Raw genomic sequence first — 14,344 nt, 5'->3', positions numbered from 1 at the left:
ATATAAGGGGCGCGTCTATATTCGGCATCAGAATTAGTGGATTGTTGGACTCCGGTATCGCTGCTTGCAGCGTTGTCGGAGGCGTGCCTGTTCGGAGCTTGTGGCTGTTCACAACACGTGTCCGTTCGGAGCGAGCCGATTGCTTGGCCCCCCTAAATGCTGTTTGCAGTGTTCTAGAGAAACGTTCATTGATCGTTGACATCAGGGAAGTGAAGAAGAGTTTGTTTGTAGTATTCCAGCATCTAGCAGCAAAATTGAACTGCCGTTAAGGGCTGCCACCTTTTAGTCAATACGTTGACTAATCAATCGTTTTGGTCTTAGTCAATCGATTAGCCGACAAAATCGTAGCGTTAAGTCGACTAAGAATTTCTTTGGTCGAGGACGCCTTACTGCTGTCAATGAGCACTATGCAGAGCCCTGAAGCTCTGTTCACGTTTATATTCATTGAACGTGTCACATATCCTATTTGCAACAACTTCAACACTGCACGTCCTTGGGTCCCCAGCAATACACCCACCAAGTGTGCAGTAGATCGGATGAAAGGATCTTGAGATATGCGAAGGACACACACACACACATACAGATAGATTCCTTGCTTAATATTTAAGATAACTCAAGTTGGTGTCTGTACTACATACTTTTAAGCAGGCGAAAAATGTACCTTACACTTTTCTTTGAAAAATATTTGAAAATTATTCATTTTGCTTTGTTCAAGGTTGTGCCCAGAAACAACTACACTGCCAAATGATTCATCCTAGATTAAAATTAAACTTGAGAGCCATTTTTCTGACTTCCACATTTCACTTTGAGATGCTACTCGAGGGTTAAATCTAAATTTGCCACCACCACCAGGTTTGAAACTTTGCAGCTCCGTGTCTAATGGAAAGTGTCATGTATGCAAGTGTAAATGAGCATAACTAGCACCTTCTCATATACTCAGCTGTCAAATTAGAAAGCTCCACTGTTTTGAAATATGGAGATGTATGCAGCAACTTTACCGTAAGTATTCTTGGCAAAGATCCTTGTATGATTAAAATTGTTGTGGTATTAAAAGTCAGAAAAGCAGCGAGTTGTAGCTTCGTTATCCTTAGGCACACCAAGTCAAAGATCTCTGTCATCAAGGAGTAGACCTGCTAAAAGACCTTGTATCCATCAGCAACGTTACGGAGGTGTCGTGTTATCACCTGCTGAAATGCACCTCCTCTCCTTCCCACAACGTATATGCTAATTGCAGCACCGGGAAACACTTTTGCTCCTGATGGCATAAACAACTCGTGAACATTTTATGAGAAGCTATTTGAGGCATAAGAGCTTTTTCAACCCTTTGGAGCAAAGTAACCCACTATGTTTAAAACATTGATGACTTCCCTTCCACCTCAATGAGTCCGTTCCATAGTCCTCCCTCTCAAATGCAAAGCACGGGGGAAGTCATAAGAAAATGTGTAATGGCATGTCTTATACTTAGCAAGTGCACACTTCTCTAGTGAATAGTAACTCATCATGTGACTGTAGGTGCATATATGTTGTTTTAGCCCTATAGTTTCATACTGTAGCATGATTGGATCGGATAGTGTTTTGCTTTTAATCCATGTGGTCCTTCCTTTTGTCATTTTTGTTTTGTTTGATAAATGAACTGTACCAAACAGAGGCCAAAAACGAATTAATAAAAGAGAAGGCCTCTTCCTTTTTGAATGAAATCTGAGCTCTTCAAACCTGCTGATCTGAAACCTTGCCAGCTCACCCTGCATCTCTGTTTACTAACTGAAAATGAAGAGGAAAGTCTTTGCATTCACATTTTCACACATTCACTTCTTATACAAGATGACTAAACAGTGAAATGCAATTTCCTCCTGAACAGTAAAACATGCCACAGTTAAAAAGTGCAAAGGTCAAAGTTACAACGTGCCGACAGGAGTAGCAGCACAAAATACTCCCGTGTGCCCCGAATGATCACGTACAATGGAAATACGGCGAGGGGGAAATGTATTACATTTCTAAAAAAGACAGGAACATTTTCAGTTCAGGTAAAGGAGGCAGATAGCAGGGTGTTTACTATCTGAACATCCATCTTGTAGCTCTCTACAAACGCGACTGACGGCACATGAATAGACTTTGCTGGGTGTTCGAGAAATCTAACACAACAACCAAATCAAGTCACGTCCAATTTATTCATAAAAAGCTGTCTGACACATTCATCACAAACTACTTTGCAGAGTAGGAAGGACACACTGTAAATACAAATGAAAACAATATACTGCATGTGGAACGTTCTCCGGCTTATCAATGGTTCAAAAATATATTAATAGCCAAACCATGACTGTCCTCCACCGTGCCCATTAAAAGTACCCCACCAATCATTAAGGACGTTTTTATAATTTATTTTATTACAAATTTCAATCGGAACAAATTCACTTTTCACACTGATCCAAGAGGGAGAAGCATTATCTAAAGGTACTAAATTTAGAACATTTATATTGCCTCCTGCCAACAGTAATGCGTTATTTTCGGCCCAAACATCATCTTCCCACGTTAAGGTCATGTGATGACAACTGAGACCAATTCATAATAACTGAGCAAACTTTGCTTCAATTTGCAGATAAAGACCATGAGAGATGGCTCAGAAAAGAAGTAGTGAGTGGACCTTACAGTCTTGTTCCTGTGACTCCTGGTTGGCAAAATACCAATTGTTTACTTGTATCTTCTTCTTTTTTTTAAATTAGCAAAGAGTAATGTAGGACATCGTGTCCACCTTAAAGGTCAGCCCACCTTAAGTGAGCCTAAGCTGAAGATGTGGATAACTTACACTTTCAATTCAATCAACAGATGGCACGCAAGACACATACATTTGGCTTGGATCTTGAGGAGTTGCATTTATTCACCCGCTCTAGCTCATACTCTACTGAACTGCTACATTCACAGCTACCATAAACTTCATATTCATCGTAATACACGCTCGCTTTCTCTCTCTCTGGAGAGCACATTCTGTAGCGTTACTTGGTACCGACATATCAGTGCTGAATGGAGATGATATGCGGTAGTGGTGGCAGACTGGCAAGTGAATAAAATACCCATATACTGCTTTTGTAGCTGGAAGAAGACTAAACCCAAAAGAACCATAAACTGTGCAATACATCCCATCAATACAGTATCATAGAAAGCAGATGGTGTGTATTTAGGACATTATTGAAAAATAGTCCTAAAGAATCTGGTATAGGTGCTGCAGCTATTGATTATTTTACTATTCCGATTCTATCACATTTCTACTCACATATCTCTCTATATGAAAAATTACTTTAAAAAAAGGTCTTATGGTCTACTATTATAATGGCATTATAATTTAAATGATCAGACTGTTATGTGTTCAAATTAAAATGTATATCTATTAATACATTTTCAGGCATCTTGCTCGCTGCTCGTCTGTATGTCTCTTCTCTCTGCCGTGATGCTTGACTGAGACTGAGGCGGCACGAGTCATCCAAACTGATCCCATCATACATTGTAAGGGCACAAAACCCGCTGCAGAAGCTACTTCCACCATTACAAATAAAATAAAGTCTCATTTTATCAGTTGTGATGCCATAAATGAGTGTGTCTGCCTCGCTCTGTTTCTCTCCTTCAGGTGCATGCTGTCCAGAAGCAACACACAATAATACCTATCCAAACCAATGCCAATAGGTGTTTTGGGATTGCTTGTGACAGCCCTTGTGTCCACCTTCAGTCGGCCTATTGCTGATTAGCGCCAACACAAACCTGGTGTGGACGGGTAGACGGGGGGATTAAAGAATTTGAATTCGATGATTTGTATAATCGAGTTACTTGAGGAATTGTTTCAGCCTTACCCTGGTATACAGTAATACTGCCAAAGCCCAGCAGCTGTGCAGCTTAGCTTCCTGAGGGGTCATGCTTACGCCGAACTAGCATCTTGAACGGAAGCTCTTCACGGATAACGGTAGGCTGGAACTCTAACTACATGTGCGTTCTACAGTATCGAGACAAAAATGAACTGTAGAGGCGGCACTCCCCTGCTCTGAGTATAAATGCATTTTAGTAGTGGCAGTAAATACACAGATAAAGTAGGAGCAACAGTTTTGTTTGTCCCCGGGATATCCGTCCAGCTGAGCATCTGTTTCCAGCAGCTGGGCTAACGTTAGCTACAGTCAACAACACATCACTCCATCATGTAGATCAGGTCTGCAGACTGTGAACTATAGACTATTTAAAACCAGTCAGACTGAAGTCTGTTGTAGGGAGATTGGGGTAACCTATTTTACATTTGTTCATTACAGGTTATTTACTGCTGAAGGCTACAGCAATTGTGATATTAATTGGTTATTTGATTGGCAACAGCGGCGCATGAATATGCTGCAGATTGTATCTATCAGTTGTGAAGTTTATTAGGCCGCCTCTCATCACTGTTGCGTTTCTGCCTTCTTGGCCAACAAAATGTGGCGCTAATTGAATCTCTGAGTTATTTGTACGTTCACTTTCTTACAAATGTTGAAAGCTAAACCTAATTTAATTTAACTATAAAGCTGTGCCAGTTCAAAACGTGCCTGTTCGGAACGGGATGTGTGTCCCGTAGACATACATACAGACAGAGACAACTTCCATTTTAGTTAGATTAGAGTAGGGAATGGACGGATTTCAAATCTTGATGAACTGATTCAATACTGAATTTGGATGAACATCCAGACGAACCCAAAGCTGGTACTAATGCTGTATCCTATTTAGTGTATAAGCTATAATCTCTCTACCCTATCCCATTGTTAGCATGTAAAATACAATTCCTATTTTTCATACAATAATTCTGAACATCCACTGAGCTAGATGTTATTTTGTATTACTTTTAAGCTCTAGAAGAGGACACAATGTGGCCGAGATATCAGCTAATGGAAAAAATAAATCTACACTGCATATGAACCACTCTGATGTGCACCTGCTTTTATTGGGTTGCTTGTTACTTTCTCTTTTCAGTTTTTACAACACACTGTTAAAAAAGATAGTAAATTCAACACATAAATGTGCCTCAGCAGATGCTACAATATGTATTGTTATTATATGTATTCAATTGTTTTGTAAAGAAGACCTACTGTCGAGGTTATATAACTTCAATAGATGTGATGTACAAATGCTTCAGTCATGATTAAAAAAAAGGAAACGAAATGTATTCAATTGCAGTAACAAGACCAAAAGAAATGTGTTACTTCCACCCTCTTACAGTATATGTGTCACGGTCCCTGGCTGAGTGCATGTGCTAGAGAGTGGATATGAGAGCACCTGGCAGCCACTTGGCAACTTTCCGTCCCGTTTCATTCCCCCGCCTAATGACTGAACGTGGGCCCGGCTCCTCTCCTTCTGTCCACATCAGGATGCAGCACCGAGAGCGTTTCCTCCAACAACCCCATTTTTCAGAGACTGACGACTAATTGTAAGCACCCCACGCTTCTGCCATTACTGCCTCACATTACAGTGAGCTGCCTGGTTGGGTTGGCAAACAGCGGAAAACCAGGTAGTTTCTCTTCTCCCATGTTTATGCTTCCTCTGATGAATATGTGTGAATGTATCGTTATTTTTAATCAAATATTAGTAATTAATAAATGAGTAATCTCTCACAATACTAAGGAGATTTTAAAGAATAATAAATTTAAGGATTTAGGTTAGCGTGGAGGATTTGGAGGATGTAGCTCTTTGGTTTTCCTCTCAAATCAGAATTACGACACAATATATTGTTGGATGTGCAACAACTTGTCCTTTTCCACAGATTAAGTTCAGTTAAGTGTCAGTTTAATGTAAAGTAGATTTCCAGCAATGATGCAGACCAGCTTTAGGATGACATTTTTTGAGGGAAGAAACGGACATATGTGCCAGTGGCGGAATGCTAATGCCAAACACACAAAGGAAATCTAAGCAAAGGCATATTTGTTTACACAATGAACAGGTTTAGTTTGAAATGTAATCTCTCCCCTCAAAGTAATTGCAACCTTCAATGCTAAATGCTCTCGTCGAAAGCATTAAGAGTTCGCTTCAGGTTCAAAGTGATGCTGAAGTGTGTGATTTGAGGGTATGAAGCAGCAGAGGAACTCTTAAAAATCGAACCGACGACCCTGCTCTCCACTTAGCCCCTAATCAATTAGGAGGGATTATTTTATCTTTTTTCGATGAAATTCATATGGTTCTTTATCTCTGCCCTAGGTTAAACAGCTACAGAGACATCAAGGCTTTTGTTATATGGCCTCAGAGGGTTATACCGTTTAAACTCGATTGGGGACAATAGAGAAGAAAATCCAGAGTCCCCAAAAAACAGGACATGAACTGAATAGTAAAAAGATAAAAGCACACAATGCTCCTGTCTGACAAAAACACAACAGGAAAATAGATTTATTTTTTCATTTGCCATGATGAAACACTTAAAAGACCAGCTATGATTTCAGCACAAGAATGAACATGAAGAAAACTAAAGTTGCAGTTTTGTTTATTCATTTTTTTCCCACAACTGCAGCGATGAGCTAAACCCCTGCTGAGAACAAAACCATACAAGAAGACAAAAGTCTACTGTCAGTCAAATCATCTTTTTATATCGCTCTACATGCAAACAGTGCAACAAAAAAGCAGCTTTGCAAGCTAATCTTGCATCTGAGTGTGTAAGAGACACTAGGGCCTTAGCTGTTCTAACTCATATGGTATGTTCATGCTTCCTAAATTTACAACAAGCCGTTTTAGATATTAAAGCTGTCGTCAACGCTGTGAGGCGATTTATGTCAAGCTCCTGGGAAAAGTTGGATAAGGTCTTCGGAGAATTCTTCAAGATTTTGTTTTTACTTGCTGCAAAACAGAGAAGTCACTTTAATTTTGGTATAATAAAATGAAATATCTCTACGTGAACACTAAGTGCATCTCTCACTGAGGTATTTCATGTTTGGACACTGATGCGGTCCTGCCGTTCGGATAAAAAAATACAATAAAGTTAATCTTGGCTGAGAACAGAAACTGTCCTTCAAGATACATTAATGTTCCTTCTTATGATTACTGTGTTGACCTTCAGAGGGGAAAAAATGCACTGCCATTGCCAAGCCTTCATCATTATCCACTGTAAGTACCACGGGTTCAGGCAGATCACTAAGAAGTATTGATGAATCTCAATTAGATTTGTCTCACTCCATTTAATTCTATATATTCGGAATATGGTTTGCCAAAAAATATGAGTATCAACATCCTGGGAGTCATTTATACGCTGAAGAGGACTGTTAGTGGTAATACTGTTGATCTTGCTAAGTGTGCAGCACGTCATGCTTCCTTTGGCACTCCTGATGATCATCATGACACCCATCACTCTCTTTTTTTATCCTTGTGCGTGTTATTATTTTCGAATAAGCAGTTTAACGTGTTTTTTTTGCGAGTTCATTAAGCATTCAAAGAGCTGAAAATAAATTGCATGCCATCACAGTATATTACGTTAAGACTCATAAAAGGCCCAGGACAGTCCATCAGTCAATGTTTACTAGCATTAGTAACCATCTCCAGGAGACAGACAAGTGGGAATTGAAACTTTTTGTGTCAGTTGACTAAAAATAAATGATGTAGCTCAGAAGGTTTTTGGTTTTCTGGAGAAAACAGTGAATTTCCTTCATCTGAACTGATAACAGGACTGAAGTCTGAAGCTCTTTCGGTTTTCAAAGACACCAAATATCCCACAAGTCCAGGAAATCACTCTTCCATTCATTTTCAGTACAGCAGTTACAAATTACTCAAGTGGATTCCGATGCTGAAAAGGATTTTTGACTTCAAACTAGAGAGCGAAGGCAGTCAAACAGCTAACTTACCGTTGAAAATGTGTATCCAGGGATGAGCGCAGCAGAGCTATCCAATTTAATTGGCATTTAAAGAAACGCCATTTGAACGATTAGTTCATTAAAGTCTGTGCCCAGGCAGGAAATATTTGATAGAGTACTAAACCGTGGTTCAGAGGATGCGTGGTGCAGAGGATGCTGGTTTACATTTAATTAGGAACTGACTTCCACCTGGGACATCAGGGAAGTGCCGTTAACGAGCAGGTACAACGGAGAACTATGCTGGACTTCATCACACTATTAAAAAATCAAAAAAAATGTAGGATGCACACTGAGCTTTGGGTGAACACATAAAACCCAGATAAGATTGGGATAGTTAATTCAGTTGACAGGTGTATTTTGACAGGTGTATTTAGACTATGAAGCTTTGGAGGAAACCATTGTGTTTCAACTGCAGGGACCAGGGTCTAAATTAGGTCCCCGGGACATTTTTCAGGGACATTTTATCCCCATAAAAAGGCATTGGTTGGGGGGATAGTATTTTTTGAAAGTACAGGAACTTTGAGGGTGGTGTTTGCGGAGATGACCATCGCTTATTAGTCAAAAATACACAAGTGCACGTATCGATTTAGAACCATTTTAGGACAAAATGTGAAGCTTTATTTGTGTGTGATAACATTAGAAGTGATTGTTTCACGGTGGCTACGATCCGAAGCGCTAACAAATAATTATCAGACGAATAACAGATGATTAACTGTGGAGACAGACGCACTTAGTTTCATTTTCCTCCTCTGCATTTTATTAATTATATCCAACGTGCATCAGTAAATACTATGCAGCAGGAAATGCCGCTGCAGTGAGATAAAAAAAATTGGATGACCTCAGTGCATGCATCAGCTTCCAACAGAATATCAGGAACTGAACTGGTCGTGAAACTTGGCTGAATCCCAGAATATCGAACAACGGCATTCGACCATGACTCTTTTCTATATATCGATCTGACAGAACAGAGGACTCTAGGAGAGAGAGAGGAGGCATGTGCTTTGTGGTGAATAACGTTAACGTTAATTTACTAATTGAAGGAGCTGGTTTGCATTTCACTGGGGTTGTAACGTTACCTTGTACAGTTTCATGTGACAAATAAATTGATTGACAGAAGTCTCCATTTCTGAAGTGCTCCATTTTAAATTGTAATTACAGTAAATGCCCTTGTCCCATGTCATGTTGCTTTTTCATCCATCAGGGCACTAATTGGCCCCTTTTGTCTTCGCAGGTTTTTTAGATCGCTATAGAAACGCAGACAACAATGGACTGAAGGAACCTTTTCAGAATCAGAACCGTTTATTGCCATGGTATGTTGAACATACAAGGAATTTGACATGACGGGAGGTGCATACCATTTAACAACAATCAACAGTGCAAAGTAGAAACATATAAAAATGTACAGAAAAATATAAAATAAAGTGGAATATAAAATAAAGTGCACAAACGAACAGATGACAGGACTATAAACAAGTGAGATGTAAGTGTGGTGTAAAAGTGTCGAGTGTAATAGAAGGGATGTGCAGGGGAGTGACCGGTTTTAGTTCCTTGACTAAAATTACCAAGAAATTCTTGATGGAAAGTGGCTTTTGGTCAAGATGTGCTAAACCGTTAAAACCAGCATGCACAACACCAGCGAAAATAAATTGAATGGAGACATTATCAATGTTAGTAGTGACAGCTGCGTTAGTCAAACCATCCACAGGATAGAAATAACTCTTAGGAGCTCTTAGTTGTATCTGGTATGAGTCAGTTCATCCAGATGCAGACTTGAAATGGAAACCTTTCTTGTCACACTTAGGGAGTCTTAGAGAACTACCCACTGGATGAAGGCATTTGAGTACATTTGCAGACTTGCTTTATTGATTACCTCACAGGATGGCTGATGCAATGCTACTGAGTGTATTCTGGACCATTTAACATGTTGTAGAAATGTGTGGGCTGTTGCCTTGGAAGTGTGTTGCTGCTAAAATGTGAAGTGCTGCATTGTGAACACTTCAGCTACCAAGGTGCGTTCAGGGACGGTGGGCGAGGGTAATCTTTTTTTAATTTATTTTTTAAATGGAGGGTAATGGAATGCATTATGTAACCATTATTGTATCATTCCTTCAATAAAAATATGTATCCCAAAAAAAGAGAATTGGAGAAAGTTGAGTTAACAACCAAATCTATTGTGATGTTAATCTTTTTGCGGGTGTGTTTTTCACATCGCTGTCAGGTCATATTGCGATCAGATATTTTAAGAGCTATACAGCCAAGGATTTGAACCGTCATCTACAAAAAATATGAGCAATAATTTAAAACTGAGCGTGAAGACCTGCAGTGAAAGCACCGCCTAATGCTCTCTGAAGTGCAGTGTGACCATGAAAGGTATAGCCGGCTTTCTGCCCGCAGGAGGTCACAGAGTTGTACTGTACAGCATTTAGGCCAGACACAACTGTCCTCTTATGGCTTAGTGGGCCAAGGAGCATAAGTGGCTTGTAAAATTAGCCAGAGAACTCCTGTGGGAGTTCAAAAGGAAAATCCTATCGGCTTTTTTTACTCGGCAACTCATCTAAGTCTGTCAATGGTGCTCGCATATGGTGCAGTGCAGTCCCACAGCCTCTCTTAAAAAAAACGACTTCTCTCCACGCCCAGAAGAAAAAGACTGCTCACTCTGCGAAACCACAGTTACTTGATCAAGACTTACCGTATGAAAGCCATTGCAAATTAAATTGTAGCAAAACAGTGAAAGGCTAGATGTAACAACGGGGAGTCTTCCAATGATTCTGAGTGAGAAAAAGTGCAGTGCAACGCAGCATTCAGCGCTCTGTGATGAGTTATTAAAAGTGTAACCCGGGCCCAGGGGGTGGTGTGTAATTTTAGAATTAATATACAATTTAGAGCTTGGTGTTTGCAGCATCTGAATTATTCAAATGTGGCTCAGCTACAGGCTTGGGTCTGGTGGGGGCGAGGCAGCTGTTATGCATACAAATTGATATATTATGTCAGTAAATGAAAGAATGGAAGACGGCATAGATTACAGAAACATAAACATTGGTGCTAGGCAACAAAACAAGATGTTTGCTCTTCTGCAGAGTTCAGACCTGAAAGGCTGTACCATATTATTATTGGGGAAAGTCGAGGGAGTTTGATTGTTATTTGAGACTGATATCGCAGTCTGTCCGCGGGGGAAATCTTTCTTCAGTGGCCTTATTTACATACATGAAGAAGTCTGCACCGGTTACCCAATGGACCTTTGCGTGTTCATGCATGTCCTCCAGTTATGAAAATTGTGATTAAAATGCTGGATTCCTCCAGTGTTAAAATTAACTTTTGGCTCACCAAGAATTATAGGTGTATTCAAAATATCAACAAAATCATATAGCGAGGCACCAATAGCAGTATTGGGAATCGTGTCCAATACTGTGCTCATGTACTCGTACTTTTTAAACTACTACACTGAGACAACTGCACCCAATATCCCTGTACATCAACATGACTACAAGAACATTGGTGTCTACCATACTCTGTCAGGTTCCCGCTAGTGTATTGAAAGCCCGGGCATAACATCAGCGAGTGTCTGCTAGAGAGAGAAAGAGAGAGTGTGTGTGTGTGTGTGTGTGTGTGTGTGACGACGAGTATGAAATAAACAGTTATAGCTGTGAACGTAGCAGTGAGTGTATAATACTAATAATGCTACAACTCCTCGAAACCCAAGCCAAGTTCCCGTGCATTGCTTGCTACCAAAACCACCAAAGTCAAACAACAAAATAAAAAACCCTGACAAAAGTGGAAAAAAATGCTGTTTTATGTAAATAATGTCAGCAAAGCATTTGAGTGATATTCATAACTGTAGTTTTACTCAAGATTTATAAATGGTAAAGATTTTAGCATCTTTAACCTGATATAGGCAGAACATAAACAAATGTGTCATTTGTTGAAATAGCAGGGGTTTGCTACACTGAATATGGTCTGTAAACACCAGCGATAACGGCAGAGTCTCTTGTTTGCACACCATACCAGGTCATCCTTCATAGCAGTGTTGCCATCGCTGACATTATTTACATGTAATGAGGAAGGCAAGATTGTCTCCATCAGATATGTATGGCTAAATCAGTCTATTTATTCCGTAAAATTGCATTTCACCAGCGGCCCAAGGTCTTGCTGCAGCCTGAATGCATAACAAGCCCGATTAGTGTGGCACACGCTCGTTCTGGGACTCCAATTACAGAGCATCCTGGAAAACGGCTGGCATTTGTCCGTCTTTGTCTCCTCCGTGCTGACATTCAGTTAGAGTTTATAGGGCGCTGCATTCCCCCGATCTATAATTATTTTTTTGTTTTCTCATCCACATTAAATGTGAGAATATAATATCCGTCCATCCGTTTTGTAAACTGCTCATCCTCTTCAGGGTCGCAGCACACATTAAGTGAAATATCGGGGCAGGGTAGTCCCTGGCCAGGTTGCCGGTCCATCACAGGCCAAGGAATATTACAGTCTCAGACAATTGAACACATTCAATTATGTGTGTTTGAGTACAGAACAAGACCGAGAGGAAATACACCACCCAAATAAAACAGACTATCCGGTCGAACTGGTTTTGATTTTAAGGGAGCAAAGTATGTTAAAATCTTTTAAAATAGCTTCTTAAAAGATATGGGACTTGTGGTGTTGCAGCGTTAGACAGAACCATAACGAATGTACGCTGCTGGAGTTTTAAAACACAAATTAAACCTCTACCTTTTCTCCACCGGGAATTCTTTTGCAACTTTTCGCTCCTGTCTCCCCTCAGTTTGGCTTGCTAGATGTCCATTCCAAAGGTAGATGGTGACACAGCTTGTAAAATCGACGTTTTAACGCTAAATTGACCTCAGTTGCGTAATAATGAGAAGCCTCCAATGTATGGGGTTGATGCTTGAATTATTTATGGTTTTCTCTACAGTTCGCTTGCCTTCTCGTTATCGGGGCTGGAAATGAGTTTGCTGAAATCTGGCCAAAGTGAGATCTCCCCTCTCGGCTTACGTCGCGCATTAAAGTGAATCACAGCAGACAGCTGGGGCCGCCCTTTATGGTAATGCACCCTCTACAATTACTGCTTCGACCTTCCCTGGTGAAGAAAAATAGGGAGACGTCCATTTAGCGGCCCTTTCAGACACTTAGTGGCAGACGAGTTGGACAGAAAGATCACCTTTTGCCTGACATTGACTCTTGTTTAGAGGAGACAGGGAAGACATTAGAAAGGTGACAGGTTGACAGATGAGATGCATCTGTCAAACAGCAAGAGGACCATGGTGCATGAATGCGTCCACACCTGCTTTGTACCACACCGGTAGATGAAGCTGGTTGGGGATAATGGTGCCAGCTACAGCTGCAGCTAATGGTCATGACCATTAATGATTAATCTATCTATTGATTATGTTTTATAGTAATAAATTGTTTAGAATAATAACAACATCACAGTTGTTTTCCAAGGTGACATTTTGAAATAACTTTACATTTGTCAAACCAACAGCCCAAAAAATGATATTCAACTTTACAATGATTTAAAATAAAGAAAAGTCAAACACTTCACATATTTGGGAGCTTGGAATTAAACACTTTTTTGATTTTGAGAACTAGTGTGAAGAGATTTTCACTGTAGATGTAAATTATAGCTAAAACAATAATTAATTCAGGGTTTCCGCCAGTGTACTGCAAGCCCCTAAATTGACTCCCCGCCGGGCCTAAGCAACAGGGAATTATGTATGTTTAAGATGTGTTTTTGTTAACTAGAATGTGTTATACTCAGTGCGTAGCTGTGTGCGAGTGTCAAAAGGGAGAGAGACAGTGTGTGTGTGTGACTGACAGTAAATATGAAGTTAACAGTAACATTATATCTGTATAGCTGTACGTGTAAGTTCAGACCGTGGTGAATAAATGCTGCCCTGTAATGCTGTTACCCTGTAACTGTCTGTAACCTGTAACCCTGTAAGTAGTGAATTCAAGAAGTGTCCTGAGAAAATTGAAGTCAAGTAATCGTTCTGATTCATTTTTATCGGTTAAAAGGTTAATGTATCATGCAAAACTCTTAACACATAGCTTGTACTGAGGAAAATATTAGTGTACACAGTATAACTACAGTAACTACCTACTACAACTATAAATTGACTAATTACTGAGATATTAATAATATACATTTACAAAGATCCAAAGCACAAAACCTTATTTTAGACTTTACACACAGAAGTATATTGCACAAAACCACTATCATCACTTATGTGATGCCGTCTTTTTACTGCATTTATTTGCTTTTTCTCTCTTTATTCTTTTATTTGTATTATTTGCATCGATTTGTTTTGTTTTACTGTTTGATCAGTGTTTAAATCTTGCAAAGTTTGTCTTGCTTTTGTTTGGCCCACTGTTCGGCTTTCTGTTGTTATAGTGTGTTGTATCATGCTTTGGCTTAGCTTTGTCTGTCAAAGTACTCCGTGAACTTTGTTTTTAAAGGTGCTATATGAATAAAATCATTATTATTAACTGAAATATACTGTATA

General features: G+C 39.7%; 1 protein-coding gene across 1 annotated transcript in view; it reads right to left on the bottom strand.

Annotated features, from left to right (window-relative positions):
- Positions 1–14,344, bottom strand: part of fstl5 (follistatin-like 5) — a 163,865-nt gene that overhangs the window by 103,840 nt on the left and 45,681 nt on the right. The gene's annotated exons all lie outside the window — the stretch shown is intronic.

This window comes from Anarhichas minor, unplaced genomic scaffold (assembly GCF_050575085.1).
Source record: "Anarhichas minor isolate MPS153535 unplaced genomic scaffold, ASM5057508v1 ptg000028l, whole genome shotgun sequence".
Taxonomy (NCBI): Eukaryota; Metazoa; Chordata; class Actinopteri; order Perciformes; family Anarhichadidae; genus Anarhichas; species Anarhichas minor.
Note: the sequence above shows the minus strand (reverse complement) of the source record. Positions and strands in the feature narration are given on the sequence as shown.